Here is a 16,279-nt window from a genome sequence, read left to right as displayed (position 1 = left end):
AATAGTGAAACACTCCCGAGTGACCTGGTATCAGTAATAAGAGCCAAATTAGACGGAGTAAGAAAAGAACTCAGAAACGATCATAATAAGTTAATTTTTGGTAAAGGAAAATCAAAATCCGCAGCGAAAAGAAGAGCACGACACCTTGAAAGATGTCACAAATGCGAAAAATGGTCACACGAAGGAAAATGCTCGACGAATCAAACATATTCAAATACCGAATTTGTTACTTTATGCAGAGAAGGACCATTCATATGTTTCGAAGAAAAATCGTTGAATGCTCGAGGTTACGCCTATGTAGCTATGGAAAACCAATTAGTCTGACTATCTTATGAGTGGGCTAAAGCAGGTCACTGAAAATTCTATTTCACAGGTAAGTATGTACAGTTTTTATTTTATTGCTTTTAACCTTTTGAAAATAAATGCTAAATTGTTCGCTATAAAGTATTAAATTGATACTCAATAAAATTAGGTTTTGCGACCTAAATTATTGATATCATACAAAAATTTATTACATCACTGCGAAATTTACCGTTTATTCTTAAGGTATAAATATCTTTAATCAATCAACCCAAAATATTTCAAAAATTCGTCAGGAGTAAAACTAGGTAATATAGCCGACATTACTTTACCGAAAAGAGGGGCGTATTTTTTTGATAATATTTGATTGATTAAAGTGGGATAAAAGACCAAAAAGATTTTTAATTTTATTTTTTTTAAATTAATATTGTAAAACTTTTAAAATCAATATATTTAAGTTTGTAAATATTTGAAAAAAAATTTATGTTTTTAATATAAGTTTGTATGTATAAAAACAAAATTATAATATAAATTTGGTGTGAATTTTTAAAATTTTCATAATATGAATTTTTAATTTTATGCATTTTAAATTTAAGTTTGGTGTGAATTTAAAAACAAAAATTTACTTTATTTCGTTAAGTTAAAAATGTGATTTTTAAAATTCGTCGTGAGTTGAAAACTAGGTCGTTGAACCGAAATTGCTCTACCCAAGGGAGGGACGAGAACTTTTATTATCATTATTTTTAATCTTATTGAATTAAGGTATGCCAAAAACATTAAATAACCCAAAAATCTTTACTTTTAAAAACCGCGCTTAAAAATGACAAATTTTAAGATTTTGTCGAGGGACGGACTAGGACATCGTTCCGAAACACCCTCATCCTAAAAATAAACAAAATTTTAAAATTTAATTTAATTATATGTTTTAAAAAGTGTAAGGTTTTATAAAAAAAAAAAAAAAAAGGCAAAAGTCACTTGTACCCGGACTCCATGCGATAGTATGGAGTTTGGCCATTGGAGCCATGCGATCGCATGGATAGAAAATTCTGGTCAGATATAAGAGCTCAGCGAGCTGTGTTCTGTCTCCACACTTTCACACACACAATAAACGAAAACTCTCCCAAAACCCTCTCAAATTTCATCATTTTTTCACCAAAATTCACCAAATTTCTTGCTACAATCCGCTCTAAACATGAAATTTTTCAGAAGTTTATCAAGAAAGGTAACAATTACATCCCTAAACCTCTTTAAATTTGATTTTTAGTGTTCTTAAGCTATATTTTACCTAATTTGATTTTGTTAGTTTCTAGTGTAATTAGAGTTAAATTGTTAGTATTTTATGGATGTATAACCTAGATTGATTCTATTTAACATGATTTGAAGCCAAAAACTTCAAAATTTTTAGAAATCTAGGGTTTGTGTTCTTGAGCAATTTGGGGCTTTTTGATATAAACAGGTTACGGCCGATTTTTGTCATGAATTATTGCTAAATTAAGTAGTGTAACATGTTTAGGTAGTTAAATGATCCAAACTTCGATCCTAAACATGATTTTTGAGAATTAAAGTGGACTTTTTAGGTACAAAATTCATGAACTTGATTAATTTGATATAATTGCAATTTGAGACTTGTTTAATTGTTAGTAATGACTATTTTGACATGTTATTTGAGTTAAATGCTTATGAACTTTGTATACATTTTCATATAGGCTTATTTGAAAAAGTTTAGAATTAATAAAATTGTGAAAATGCGTATAAGTTTAATTTTGATTTAAAATGTTATTGTAATTGTTTCAAGTTGTTATTTTGCTAACACTAATGCATATTTGGATGCACAAATTTTGTGTTTAATGTGTTTTGCAGAGATTTACAGATACTGATGGTGCTTCATCATCATCTAGACGACCTGCTCCAGAACCTGAACCAGAAATGCAATATGAGCCTGAACCGGAACAACAACAAGAACCACAACAACAGCCTGATCAACACGTACCCTATTATGATCCGCTACAATTTGTTGATGCCTTCACAGTATTTTCGATACATCCGCCAGTAGAATACCCAACGATTCCTGAACATACATTGCATCCTAATCTGAGATTCGATAGAAGCTGGAGAGATTACCCGGCATATCAAAGTAATAAATTCAAATTAGTAACGAAAGATGTAGAGGTGCCTAGGGTAATTGATTGGGATCCTTTGGAAAGGGTGCAACTAGCTAACTCAGTTAGGGAGCATCTGATCCAAAGGTATGGCAGTTCTTCTTTTACTGATTGGGAACGTTTATTCACCATTCGTAGACCTGTATATAAGGAATGGTGTGTTGAGCTGATGAGTACTATAGCGTTAAATGTAGATGTAGATAGATTAGATGATAGAAGTTTTCTTAGATTTATACTTGGTCGTAGGATGTACAGGATGTCCATGCTGGACATGGCCAGGGCTTTACAGATATATACTCCTGGTGAATTACTACTACCCGATTGTATGAATTTGATTTATCGTGGTGAAAGGGTAGATAGGAATTTTGACGCGAACGCCGTCTGGAGGCGTATGTCAAACTATAATGTTTTTACTCTGGGAGGAAAACACTCCTACTTACATATTAACAAAGCCGAACTTCGTATAATTCATTGATTTCTGGCTAACTCGATTACACAGAGAGGTCACAATAAGGAGAAAATGACCTTACATGATTTATTTTACCTAAAGTGTATTCGAGACCCAAGAAGCTTTGTTAATATCCCCTACTGTGTTGGTTTTTATTTGTTTAAGATGGTGGAAGGAATACAGGAAGGGGGGATAATAGGAGTATGTATTTTTGTTACTCTCATTGGAGAGTATTTAGGTGTAGATAAGGACCAAGGGGGTCCACTTTTGGAATGTAGGGAACAGGTTGAGCCTTTAGGATTGAAGGTTTATGCAGGTGCTAAGGTATTAAAGAGCAGACGCAACCAGCCAATACCCTATGAAGGTAGTCATCCTCAGGTATAGAGAGTTTCAGATGAGGAAATGAAGGAAGCAGATGACATTAGGGATGTCATTAGGGAGGCTATGACTGACGTCTACCAGCGTGTAGACGAGGTAGATATGACAAACGCAGAGAGATTTCGTCTGATTGAGCAGTGGAAAGCCCGGAATGATTACGAGCATTCCAGGCAACGACAGCATGATAGATGGGACTATCATCAACGTCAGAATATGAGCCGGCTGTTACCTCAGGATTACTATGTACCGACCCGACCCGCTTACTATCATCCACACCAGCTCGAGATGAGACCACCATATACTCTCTACGATCCTAACCAGGCCTACCAGTACACCTATCACCAAGCATGGAACCTGGACGACGACATGAACTGGAACCCCTATCCAGATTGACATAGTTCCAGTTGGTGATTTCTATGATTTTTATCTTTTTATGATTTTTATTTATGTTTAAACATATGATATTGTGATACATTAAGATATTGTTTAATATTTTTATTATTTGGTACTAATATTTCATATTTGATTTAAAAGTGGGATTTTAAGTCCCATTTCAAATTACCATGCATGTTTATATTTGTATATATGTATATTGTCAATTGTATAAAACAGGGTAAAACAGCGCATTTTCAAAGACTGGCATTAAGTTCAGCAAAAGCTACTAATTTTGAAGACAAAACGAAAAACAAATGTGATGTAACAACAAGACGGAATGAACAAATGATGTGCACCATTTATCATTCAGCAAACAAACGCCAATATGTTTGAAAACTTTGGTAAAATTTAATCATTTTTCTACGCTAATCACCCTCAATAATTTAAATTGTTACTGATTTCTTGCAAATGAGGGTATTGCAAGATCTTAAGTGTGGGAAGGGGTTAAATTCTTTCAGATTTTTAAAATTTTAACTTATACACTTGGTTACCATTAAAAATACTAGTAACGCAGTAGTTGTATTAGAATCTAGTGCTCTCTGATAATAAAGAACAGCCATAGTTTTATATACTGACTACCCAATTCTAGTAAAATTTTTAAAATTTTCAATTAAATGAATTCAAAATCATGTTTATACATATTTATGAACGATAAAACTAGATGTTAATACCGAAATTATTGTTACCTCGGAAAGGACATAAATTGAGAAACAACCCAAAATGTTAGAATTTTTTTAAAATGGAATAGAGGACAATAAAAAGGCAAAGAAAGGAAAATAAAAGCCGAGTGTGGGAAAAATTTACCAAGTTCTTTAAAACATATATCACATATTTTGTACAAAGATACTTTTGTTTTGGACAAAATTAACCATTTTACCCGGAAAACTGTAATATATTTGAAAGAAAGATGGATCTACACGATGAATCAATTCCATCATTAAAAGGAAGTAAAGTCTTCCGAAAAAGAAACGCGCTTCTTGATTTAAGTCATGAAGTTGTCGTCCAGACCAGCTGTAGGTTGACGAAAAATCTAGAAAAGTCATCACTAAAATTAGCAGGAAATCCACGGACCTCAGCATCAAACAGGGTCGCCAAGTGGTCAGACTTATCCTAACCATGAGAGGATCTGTCTCGTAAAATGGGGAGGGCGCCGTGCAAATTATCTTGATAAGACTAATGAATCCGAACCCCAGAAAAGGATAATCTCCTTAAAGATTAAAAATCAGCTTTTAAGCCTGATATTACTCAATCCTTGAGATTGACCTTAAAGATTAAGAATTACAAACTCATGGAATTCGATGATATCTAAACTCGAGCTTGAACGAGAAAATATTTTGATCAAAATTACAAACCGATTTGTTTTCTGAAAACCCATTTTCAAAGCGTTCATTACCATTGAACGTAAAATCCTAGTAATTCACCTGGAATTCATTAGGTCACCTGAACCAAATCGGGTGTCAACCGTAAGAACGGTGGTTGAATAACATGGTCGAAGACAGGACCTTGTGCCAGACCAAAAAATTATAGGGTGAGCTTTACTATTGCTCCTACAAAGGATAGTAATTGCATCCGACACGTTATAGACCATAATTAAAAGCATGTCAGGGGACATTGCCTTAACAGTTGCTTGTTCAACGCTTTCCTTTACAACCGGACGGTAGTTTACCGAAAGGTAATATACGGAGCAAGTATACTGGACGTGTTGCTTTCCCAATACAAGGTTAGCAAGTGGGTGACACAAAACCGCAAGTTTTGAGCTAAAATTTTCAAATATGAAACCCACCAAACCCACAAAAACAATTTGCAAAACACCGGTGAAGGGTTATTCCGGAAAACTTATCTAGGGTAAAAGCTAGATTGAATTTTCAAAAGATCAAATGTTTTCATAAAGATCCAATTTCCTTAAGGATCTAAATTTTTATAGTCATGTGGGACTGTAAACCACATCGTTACTACCATTGTTCATACCGCTGTATAAAAATCACTGATGTACAAAGTGTGTAGAATAAAGAAGTGATTCTAGTATTTTTATTTCAAGACTATATTGCTTGAGGACAAGCAACACTCAAGTGTGGGAATATTTGATAATGCTAAAAACGAACATATATTTCATAGCATTATCCCTCAAGAAAGACAAGCTTTTAGTTGCAATTGTTCTATTTACAAGTGATATTTGTTTAAATAATAAAAGGTGAAGACAAAAGACAGATTCGACGAATTGAAGACGCAAACGACCAAAAAGCTCAAAAGTATAAAGTACAATCAAAGTGGTTCAAAGTATTGGTGAGAAACGTCTCAAAATTACAAAAGTACAAGACGCAAAACCCAAAATACAAGATATTAAATTGTACGAAAGGACGTTCGAAAATCTGGAACCGGGACCAAAGTCAACTCTCAACGCTCGACGCAACAGACTAAAAATTACAAGTCAACTATGCACATAAATATAATATAATATTTAAATAATTCTTAAAATTATTTATATATTATATAATATATTTAAAACCGTCGGCAAGATAGAAACAAGCTCATGTGAGCTGGAAAAAGTGGCCATGCGATCGCATGGCCTGGAAGTACATTTTCCATGATATCGCATGGTGTACAGTGAAGGGCCACATGCTATAAATTTTGCGGTTTTGGCTCAGTTTATATCCATCTTTCCTCTATCTATCTCACGAATATATATATATATATATATATATATATATATATATATATATATATATATATATATATATATATATATATATATATATATATATATATATATTATATTTTAATTTTAATTTTAATTTTAAATTCTAATAATAAGGGTATGTTAGCGAATGTTGTAAGGGTGTAAGTCAAAATTTTGTTCGTGTAACGCTACGCTATTTTTAATCACTGTAAGTTATGATTAATGTTATTTTTAAATTAATGTCTCATAGCTAAGTTATTATTATGCTTATTTAATGCCGAAGTAATCGTGATGTTGGGCTAAATATTAAAATTGGGTAATTGGGCTTTGGACCATAATTGGGGATTGGACAAAAGAACGACACTTGTGGAAATTAGACTATGGGCTATTAATGGGTTTTATATTAACTAAACGATACCTCGTTAATTTAATATATAGACTTATAATTTGACGTATTTATATATAACCACATACGCTTGACTGGGTACGGTGGGCGGGATATCTATAAATACCAATAATTGTTCATTTTACCGGACACAGAACTGGATTAATAGTTAATAGACTTGTTGAAATAGGGGTGGATTACATTCAAGGGTAATTGGTGTAATTGTTAACAAAGTAGTAAAACCTTGGTTTACACGCAGTCGATAACCTGGTGTATTCATTAAATAAAGTATTAAGACCTTGTTACAATACGAATCCCCAATTAGTTGGAATATTTGACTTCGGGAATAAGAATAATTTGATGAAGACTTTCGCACTTTATGATTATGACTGATGGACTATTATGGACAAATTCGTATGGACATATCGAATAATCCAGGACAAAGGACAATTAACCCATGGGAATGAACTAAAAACAACACGTCGAACATCATGATTACGGAAGTTTAAATAAGGATAATTCCTTTATTTCATATTTAATTGCACTTTTAATTATCGCACTTTTATTTATTGTCATTTTATTATATCGCAATTTCATTATCGTTATTTACTTTACGCTTTAAATTAAGTTATATTTATTTTTAATATTTTACATTAGGTTTTAACTGCGACTAAAGTTTTAAAAATCGACAACCCGGTCATTAAACGGTAAAAACCCCCTTTCATAATAATAATACTACTTATATATATTTTTGTATTTTTACAATTATAAGTTAAAAATATAGCGTAAGCTTGTTTAAAAGATCCCTGTGGAACGAACCGGAATTACTAAAAACTACACTACTGTACGATTAGGTACACAGCCTATAAGTGTTGTAGCAAGGTTTAGGTATATCCATTCTATAAATAAATAAATATCTTGTGTAAAATTGTATCGTATTTAATAGTATTTTCTTGTAAAAATATAACTATTTTATACACCACCTCGCACACATCAATAGGCTAAACCTATAACTCACCAACATTTTTGTTGACGTTTTAAGCATGTTTATTCTCATGTGATTATTAAGAGCTTCCGCTGTTGCATACTAAAATAAGGACAAGATTTGGAGTCCATGCTTGTATGATATTGTGTAAAAACTGCATTCAAGAAACTTATTTCGATGTAATATATTTTTATTATAAACCATTATGTAATGGTCGTGTGTAAACGGTATATTTTAGATTATCATTATTTGATAATCTACGTAATGCTTTTTAAACCTTTATTGATAAAATAAAGGTTATGGTTGTTTTAAAAATGAATGCAGTCTTTGAAAAACGTCTCATATAGAGGTCAAAACCTCGCGACGAAATCAATTAATATGGAACGTTTATAATCAATATGAACGGGACATTTCAATAATAGCTTAGTACGGAAAGATTTATTATGGTTTAGAAATTTTTTTATATATAAGATATACATATAATTTCTTCAGAGGGAATGAGTTAATACTTCGTAACTCGTTGATTCAATATACGCGTTATTGATTCGTAATGATGTCCACAGTGATTCTTGAACTAACAGAGTTTGCTGATTCTGATGATGCTGACGGCACTGACTGTGCTGGTGATGCTAACGGTACTGTTGCTACTGTTGATAAAACAAATCTAGCTTGTAAATCACGCACCATTCTTGTCAGGATTTCTATTCTTCCTCCTATCATTTTGGTTAATTTATCTGATTTTTGGATAGGACTAGAATAGATAATCTCTAAGACTTTGGAGGTTACCAAATCGCCGCGTAGTGTTTCTCCAATGAAGTTATAAATCAATACTTCATCGTTTGTTGTTGTTGGTATTCCTTGGTATCTATAGAGCGTATGACATTGGTGCTCGTGGAATATAGGTTGTGATGTTAAAGTGTGGGATGCGGATGTTACTATTGGTGGTACTGGTTATGCTGCTGGTGCTGCTGCTGGTGTTTGTAACTTTTGCACCATATTCTCCAAAGCCACTACCCGAGCGCGAAGCTCGTTGACTTCTTCTATTACACCGAGGCGATTATTGGTTCGGACGAGCAGATAAATAAGATCTAGAATTTGGTATAGTATATAATCGTGACGAGATACTCTGGAAATGAGAGAGAAAATGATGTTTCGGATAGGTTTGCCGATAAGTGCTTCAGGTTCTTCGCCAAGAGGGCAATGTGGTGGATGGAAGGGATCACCTTTTTCTTGTCTCCAATGATTGAGGTGGCTATGAACCCATCCCCAATTCATCCAGAATAGATGATGACTGATTGGTTGATCCATTCTGGTCACACTGCTTTCGGAGCTCTAGTGGGATTCCATTTCGGAATCCGAGAGACTTGAACTAATGACGAATTCAATTTCGTACGATTGAATAAAGGATTTTTTGATATAAAATGATTTTCCGGCTATCAGGTGGTATTCTAATTACATAGAATATCCATATATATATAGCAAAAGATTTTGTAGATTACGGAGGAATTTACGGAATATGTCAGGCAAAGTTTACAGTAACAGATACGCTAAGATATGATTTAGTAGATACGCTAAGATGTGAATTTTGTCTATACACTATTAATGCAATCAATGCGATAAGATGTGTCTAGACCAAGAATGATAAGCAGGTAGTTTCTGACAAAAATGATAAGCAAAACTTTTGACATGCAGACACGGTCGAAGTCCAGACTCACTAATGTATCCTAACGACTATCAGTTAGACACACTAATGCAGACCTGGTTCGCTAAGACCACCACTCTGATACCAACTAAAATGTCCCGTTCATATTGATTATAAACGTTCCATATTAATTGATTTCGTTGCGAGGTTTTGACCTCTATATGAGACATTTTTCAAAGACTGTATTTGTTTTTTTAAAACAAACCATATCCTTTATTTTATCGATAAAGGTTTAAAAATATTACGATGATTATCAAATATTGATAATCTAAAATATAGCGTTTTCACACGACAAATACATAATGGTTTACAATAATATTACACGACAATATATGTCTTCGAATGCTGTTTTTAAACAATATATTACAAGCATGCTGACTCCAATTCTTGTCCTTAAATTAGCATGCAACAGCGGAAGCTCTTAATAATCACCCGAGAATAAACATGCTTAAAACGTCAACAAAAATGTTGGTGAGTTATAGGTTTAACCTACATATTTATCAAATCGTAATAATAGACCACAAGATTTCATTTTTCCATAACTATACATCTCATATCAGGCATTTTGCAAACTGTATAGAGATAAAAATTCATTCATATGTTGAACACCTGATAACCGACCTTAACAGGATGCATATAGAATATCTCCATCATTCCGGGACTCTCATCAGATATGATAATTCGAAGTACTAAAGCATCCGTAACTCGGATGAGGCTTGTTGGGCCAAATAGATCTATCTTTAGGATTCACATCAATTAGGGGCCATTTCCCTAATTCTTAGGCTACCAAGCTAAAAAGGGGCATATTCGATTCGATAATCCAACATAGAAAGTAGTTTCGATTACTTGTGTCTATTTTGTAAAATATTTATAAACTGCATGTATTCTCATCTCAAAAATAATAGATTCTAAAAGTGGGACTATAACTCACTTTCACAGTTTTTTACTTTGCCGGAAATAAGATTTGCCACTGGTCAATTCACGAACCTATAACAATATATACATATACATCAAAGTATGTTCAAAATATATTAACAACATTTTTTATTATGTTTTAATGATTTAAGTTTATTAAGTCAGCTGTCCTCGTTAGTAACCTACAACTAGTTATCCACAGTTAGATGTACATAAATAAATCAATATATATTATCTTGAATCAATCCACGACCCAGTGTATACACGTCTCAGGCTAGATCACAACTCAAAGTATATATATTTTTGGAATTGAATTAACCTCAACCCTGTATAGCGAACTCGAGCATTGCAACATATAGAGTGTCTATGGTTGTTCCAAATAATATAGATACATGGGTCGATATGATATGTCAAAACATTGTATACGTGTCTATGGTATCCCAAGATTACATAATATATGTTAGAATACATGTATAATACAATATAATTTAGCTAGGATATGATTTATATAGTTTTGTTACAAATTTCACGTAGCTACAACAAGCAAAATTATCCAATTTTGTTTTACCCATAACTTCTTCGTTTTAAATCCGTTTTGAGTGATTCAAGTGGCTATGGTTTCATAATGAACTGTTATTTATGAAACTAATTAGAAAAATTATAAGTTTATAGTCGGAAATACAGGTTACAAGTCATTTACTAAAGAGATAGTCATTTCCGTCAAAAGAACGACATCTTGATGACCATTTTGAAAAACTTACTTCCAATTTGAGTTTAACCATGATTTTTGGATATAGTTTCATGTTCATAATAAAAATCATTTTCTCAGAAGAACAACTTTTAGATCAAAGTTTATCATAGTTTTTAATTAGCTAACCCAAAACAGCCCGCGGATTTACTACGACGGCGTATGTTCGGTTTTACGGTGTTCTTCGTGTTTCCAGGTTTTAAATCATTAAGTTAGCATATAATATAGATATATAACATGTGTTTAGTTGATTTTAAAAGTCAATTTAGAAGGATTAACTTTGTTTGCGAACAAGTTTATAATTATCTAAACTATGTTCTAGTGATTACATGTTCAAATCTTCGAATAAGATAGTTATATATATATATATATATATATATATATATATATATATATATATATATATATATATATATATATATATATATATATATATATATATATATATATATATATATATATATATATATATATATATATGAATTGAATGATGTTATGAACATCATTACTACCTCAAGTAAAGTAGGTAAACCTACTGGAAATGATGAAAAAATAACTTGAGCTTCAAAGGATCTTTGATGGCTTGGAAGTTCTTGAAGTAGAATCATGACTCAAAAACAAGTTCAAGTAAGATTTTTACTCGAATTAAGATAATAGTTATAGAATTTGAATCAAAGCTTGAATATGAATATTACCTTGATTTAGAAAGATAACGTACTGTAAATAACAAATGTTTCTTGATCTTAGATGATTGCTTAGAATGGATTAGAAAGCTTGGAAGTAAACTTGTAAACTTGGAAGTGTTCTTGATGTGTTCTTGAGTAGTTGGTTTTATGATGATTATAGATAATAACCAAAGCTTGTATTTGATGATTTTTGCTGGAAAAATAGTAACTTAGACGTTCATGGAAGAGTGTGTGTGTTTTGAGAGAGAATTGGGAAGAAAATTGGAAGTGAAATGGAGTGGGTGGTGAGTGGGAATGGTGAGTGGGGTTAAAAGGAGTTCTTGTTTTTGTTTCCTTACTCATAAGTCATGCTAGTTGTCTAATGATGGTTCCCACATGTCTTGATGACTCATTAAGGCTGCTAAGGAGCTGATCATTGAGTGTATATACCAATAGTATATACATCTAGAAGCTGTGTATTGTACGAGTACGAATATGGGTGCATACGAGTAGAATTGTTGATGAAAATGAATGAGAATGTAATTGTAAGCATTTTTGATAAGTAGAAGTACTTTGATATGTGTCTTGAAGTCTTTAAAAAGTGTATGAATACATCTTAAAATACTACATGTATATACATTTTAACTGAATCATTAAGTCACCGTTAGTCGTTATATGTAAGTGTTGTTTTGAAAGCTTTAAGTTAACGATCTTATTTAATGTTGTTAACCCATTGTTTATTATATCGAATGAGATGTTAAATTATTACATTATCATGATATTATGATGTATGAATATATCTTAATATGATATATATACATTAAAATGTCGTTACAACGATAATCGTTACATATATGTTTAGTTTCGAAATTCTTAAGTTAGTAGTCTTGTTTTACATATGTAGTTCATTGTTAACATACTTAGCGATATATATAATTATCATTTTATCATTTTAAATATAGTGTAACAATATCTTAATATGATACATACGTATTTAGTAAGACGTTGTTATAACGATAATCGTTATATATATCGTTTCGAGTTTCTTAATTCAATAAACTCATTTTTTTGTATATCACTCATTGTTAATATACTTAGTGAGATACTTACTTATCATAATCTCATGTTAACCATATATATATCCATATAAATATCTGTGAAGACCCGTCCTAATCCACCTGGACGAAGTCATCAACATTTGGTCCCATTGCGATGATCGACTCCAAGTAGTGTCCTTAAAATGAGCAAATGCACAACGGAAGGTTTCTTTCGTACCTGAGAATAAACATGCTTAAAAGTGTCAACCAAAAAGTTGGTGAGTTCATAGGTTTATCATAACAATCATTTCAATATATTAATAGACCACAAGATTTCATATACATAAATGTTTTAATAAAATATTCTAAGTGGTTGAGCACTTGGTAATCATACTTAACATTTAATCAACGTCGTATATTCCCTTTATTATGAAATCTCACTACACTGTACCAAGTGTAATCACCGAAACGAAGTACTGTGCAACCGTTGAATACTGGTCGTCCAGCCCGGTTGGGGTTGTCAGGCCCGATAGATCTATCAACAGGATTCGCGTTTACAATACCCATGTAAATAGTAGTTACCAAGCTACAGGGAAGTATGCCAGTGGTACAACTCAATGTAGAATATATTTTTAAGTACTTGTGTCTATTTCGTAAAGCATTCATAAAAGCAGTGCATGTATTCTCAGCCCAAAAATATATATTGCAAAAGCAATTAAAAAGGGAGCAAATGAAACTCACGATACGATATTTTGTAGTAAAAATATGCATACGACGGAACTGAACAATGTAGGGTTGGCCTCGGATTCACGAACCTATATCAAGTATATATATTAACACCTCTAATTAACATGTAATAGTAATCAAACCACTTTATATCTATATATTAGTTATATAATATATTACTTATTTAAAATGGTAATGTATTTATTGTATCAAATGTTATATACATATTTATATATGTTATTATAATATATGAAAGTAGTAATTTTAGATATACTTATGATGTATGTAGTCTTTATATCTTTATATATTTATCTTTTGTTAAAATAATATTTATAATAATGTTAATAATGATAATAAGAATGTTAATACTTATAATATAATGAAAATGATAATTTTAATAAAAATACTTTTGTTAATGATAATAATTTTTAAAATGATAATTTTAATGGTAATACTAATGAAGATGATGATAATAATAATAATAATAATAATAATAATAATAATAATAATAATAATAATAATAATAATAATAACAATAAAAATAACAATTGTATAATAATAGTAAGAAATTTACCCTCAATATTATCATCATCACCGTATTCATGATCATCATGATCATAGTCTTAACATCATCATCTCATCACTCCATCATTATCATGATCATTATATATCATGATCATACCCTCATCGTCATCATTTATTTTTATCTTATGTATCACAACATCATGAGCTCATTATCATCCAATTACGATTATCACAATCATCTTATTATCTAACAAAAATTATCGAATCCTCTTCACAATTCATTATCGTCATTCCTTAGTAGATTTGGGTTTCGTTTAAAATATATAACAGTTGGGCTTTTGTTACGGCCTAAGAGTAACCTATACAATTTAAGTAATTCGATAACAAACCCAATCTTGGCCCAACATATTAAATAATCCCACGGCCCAATTTCTATATTAATCTCACGGCCCATCAAGCAACAAGTCATAAAAAAATGTATATATCGATCAGATTAATTAGCTGGATTCCATTGATCATCAATCATTAAACTTTATACATCATCGATCTTCAATCATCATCAACTATTATCATCGATCGTTAATCATCATCATCACATAACCATCGTCATCGTTTTATCATCATCATTAGTCACAAAAAGGATAGAAGATTTTCAAGTGGTGTTCGGTTTGGATCACGACTAAACAGAAAAAGAAGTAACAGTTTAATGATGGTGTTGGGTTTGATAGGAACAGCAATATTGCAGGTGCTATTCAAGTGGGTTTATGATTTGTGATTGGAACAAAATAGAAGGAAGGCAGAAACAGTGGGAAATAAATAAATAAAATAAACAAGGTTGGTCATGAGGTTTGGACTGTAGAACAGCGAGAAAATATAACGGGGTGGTTGTGGGTTTGTTGTTAGTGTTCACAGGTGATTCACGACTGTACAACAACAGCAGTTTGGGGTTTACTTGTTCACGAATAAAGTAGAAAATGGAGAGAGAGAGAGAGAGATAGTGAGAGAGATGGTGATTACATGGGTCTAGGTGGTAGTTCTTTGGGTGCCTCGTTCATTGGATATAAACAGAAAATGAAGGTAGTAGCAGAAGGATATCGTAGTTGGTTTTTGGGGTGGTGATTCGCGGTGGTCTTTGGGTTCGGTTGCAACTGAAAACATACATAGTAACAGTAGTAGTATGCAGTTTATTTGATAGATAATAGTGGTTAAATGGTGGTGGTTTAGTGGTGGTTGTAAATGGTGGCAGTAAGGGGACGATAGGTGTGGTGATCAAGTAAGGTGAGTTTAGTGTTTGCACAAAGAAACACAAGCAAGGTGTGTGGTTGTTATTCTTCAATCATCAAATAGGAAATAGAAACCGTTAACCGTATGTAGGAGTCGATGAGGTTGGTTTATGATGGTTTTGAAGATAGCAAATGGGGTGGCGGTTCTTGATTGATGAAGGTGATGTCAAATGAAGAAGAAGGAGAAGAAGAGGAGTAGATGAAGGTTATTTCGGTTGAGAATATAGAATAGAGAGAAAGGTGTGATGGATTCTTAATACCAGTATGTGTATGTATCATATATAAGGTCTAGTGATTGGAAGAACAAAACACAGAAAATAATAATAAACATGTTACAGTGTTAAATAGTATGTGTATATATAATATAATTAAATATAAGATCATGTGAAAAAAACAGATATATTTATCAACCGGAAGCCATCACTCCTTTGTCTATTATACCGACACTTTATCCCAGATGATTATATCGTGTCCATTGCTATACAGTTAACGTACAAAATTGTTCCTAAAAATCACAAATTTTTAGATTAAGCATATTAAATTATTTCACTCATTACCTGTTTGAAACCTGATCAAAAAGGTTCGAAAATTATTTATTTTCTGTTCCGATTTATATGTACGGAGTACTAATATTTAAACTTAAAAAGGCAAAAATACTTTTAACAAATCTAAAATTTTCGTAATCGATTTACAGTTCAACTTTTATTTTAATCATTCATAAACTTATATTAAATCTATATGAATGCCAACAAAATGTCAACCGAGTATTACTGACGTTTACTAATTAAACTCGAAATCATTCATTTTCCATTTACACTCTCTCTATATGTAATTAGTTTTAAATAAAAAGTTTTATCATATAAATATATATTATATATTTTTAAACAAATAAATTTAATATTATTTTATAT

This window comes from Rutidosis leptorrhynchoides, chromosome 6, assembly GCF_046630445.1.
Source record: "Rutidosis leptorrhynchoides isolate AG116_Rl617_1_P2 chromosome 6, CSIRO_AGI_Rlap_v1, whole genome shotgun sequence".
In the NCBI taxonomy this organism is placed as follows: Eukaryota; Viridiplantae; Streptophyta; class Magnoliopsida; order Asterales; family Asteraceae; genus Rutidosis; species Rutidosis leptorrhynchoides.
This window is presented reverse-complemented; position numbering follows the sequence as displayed.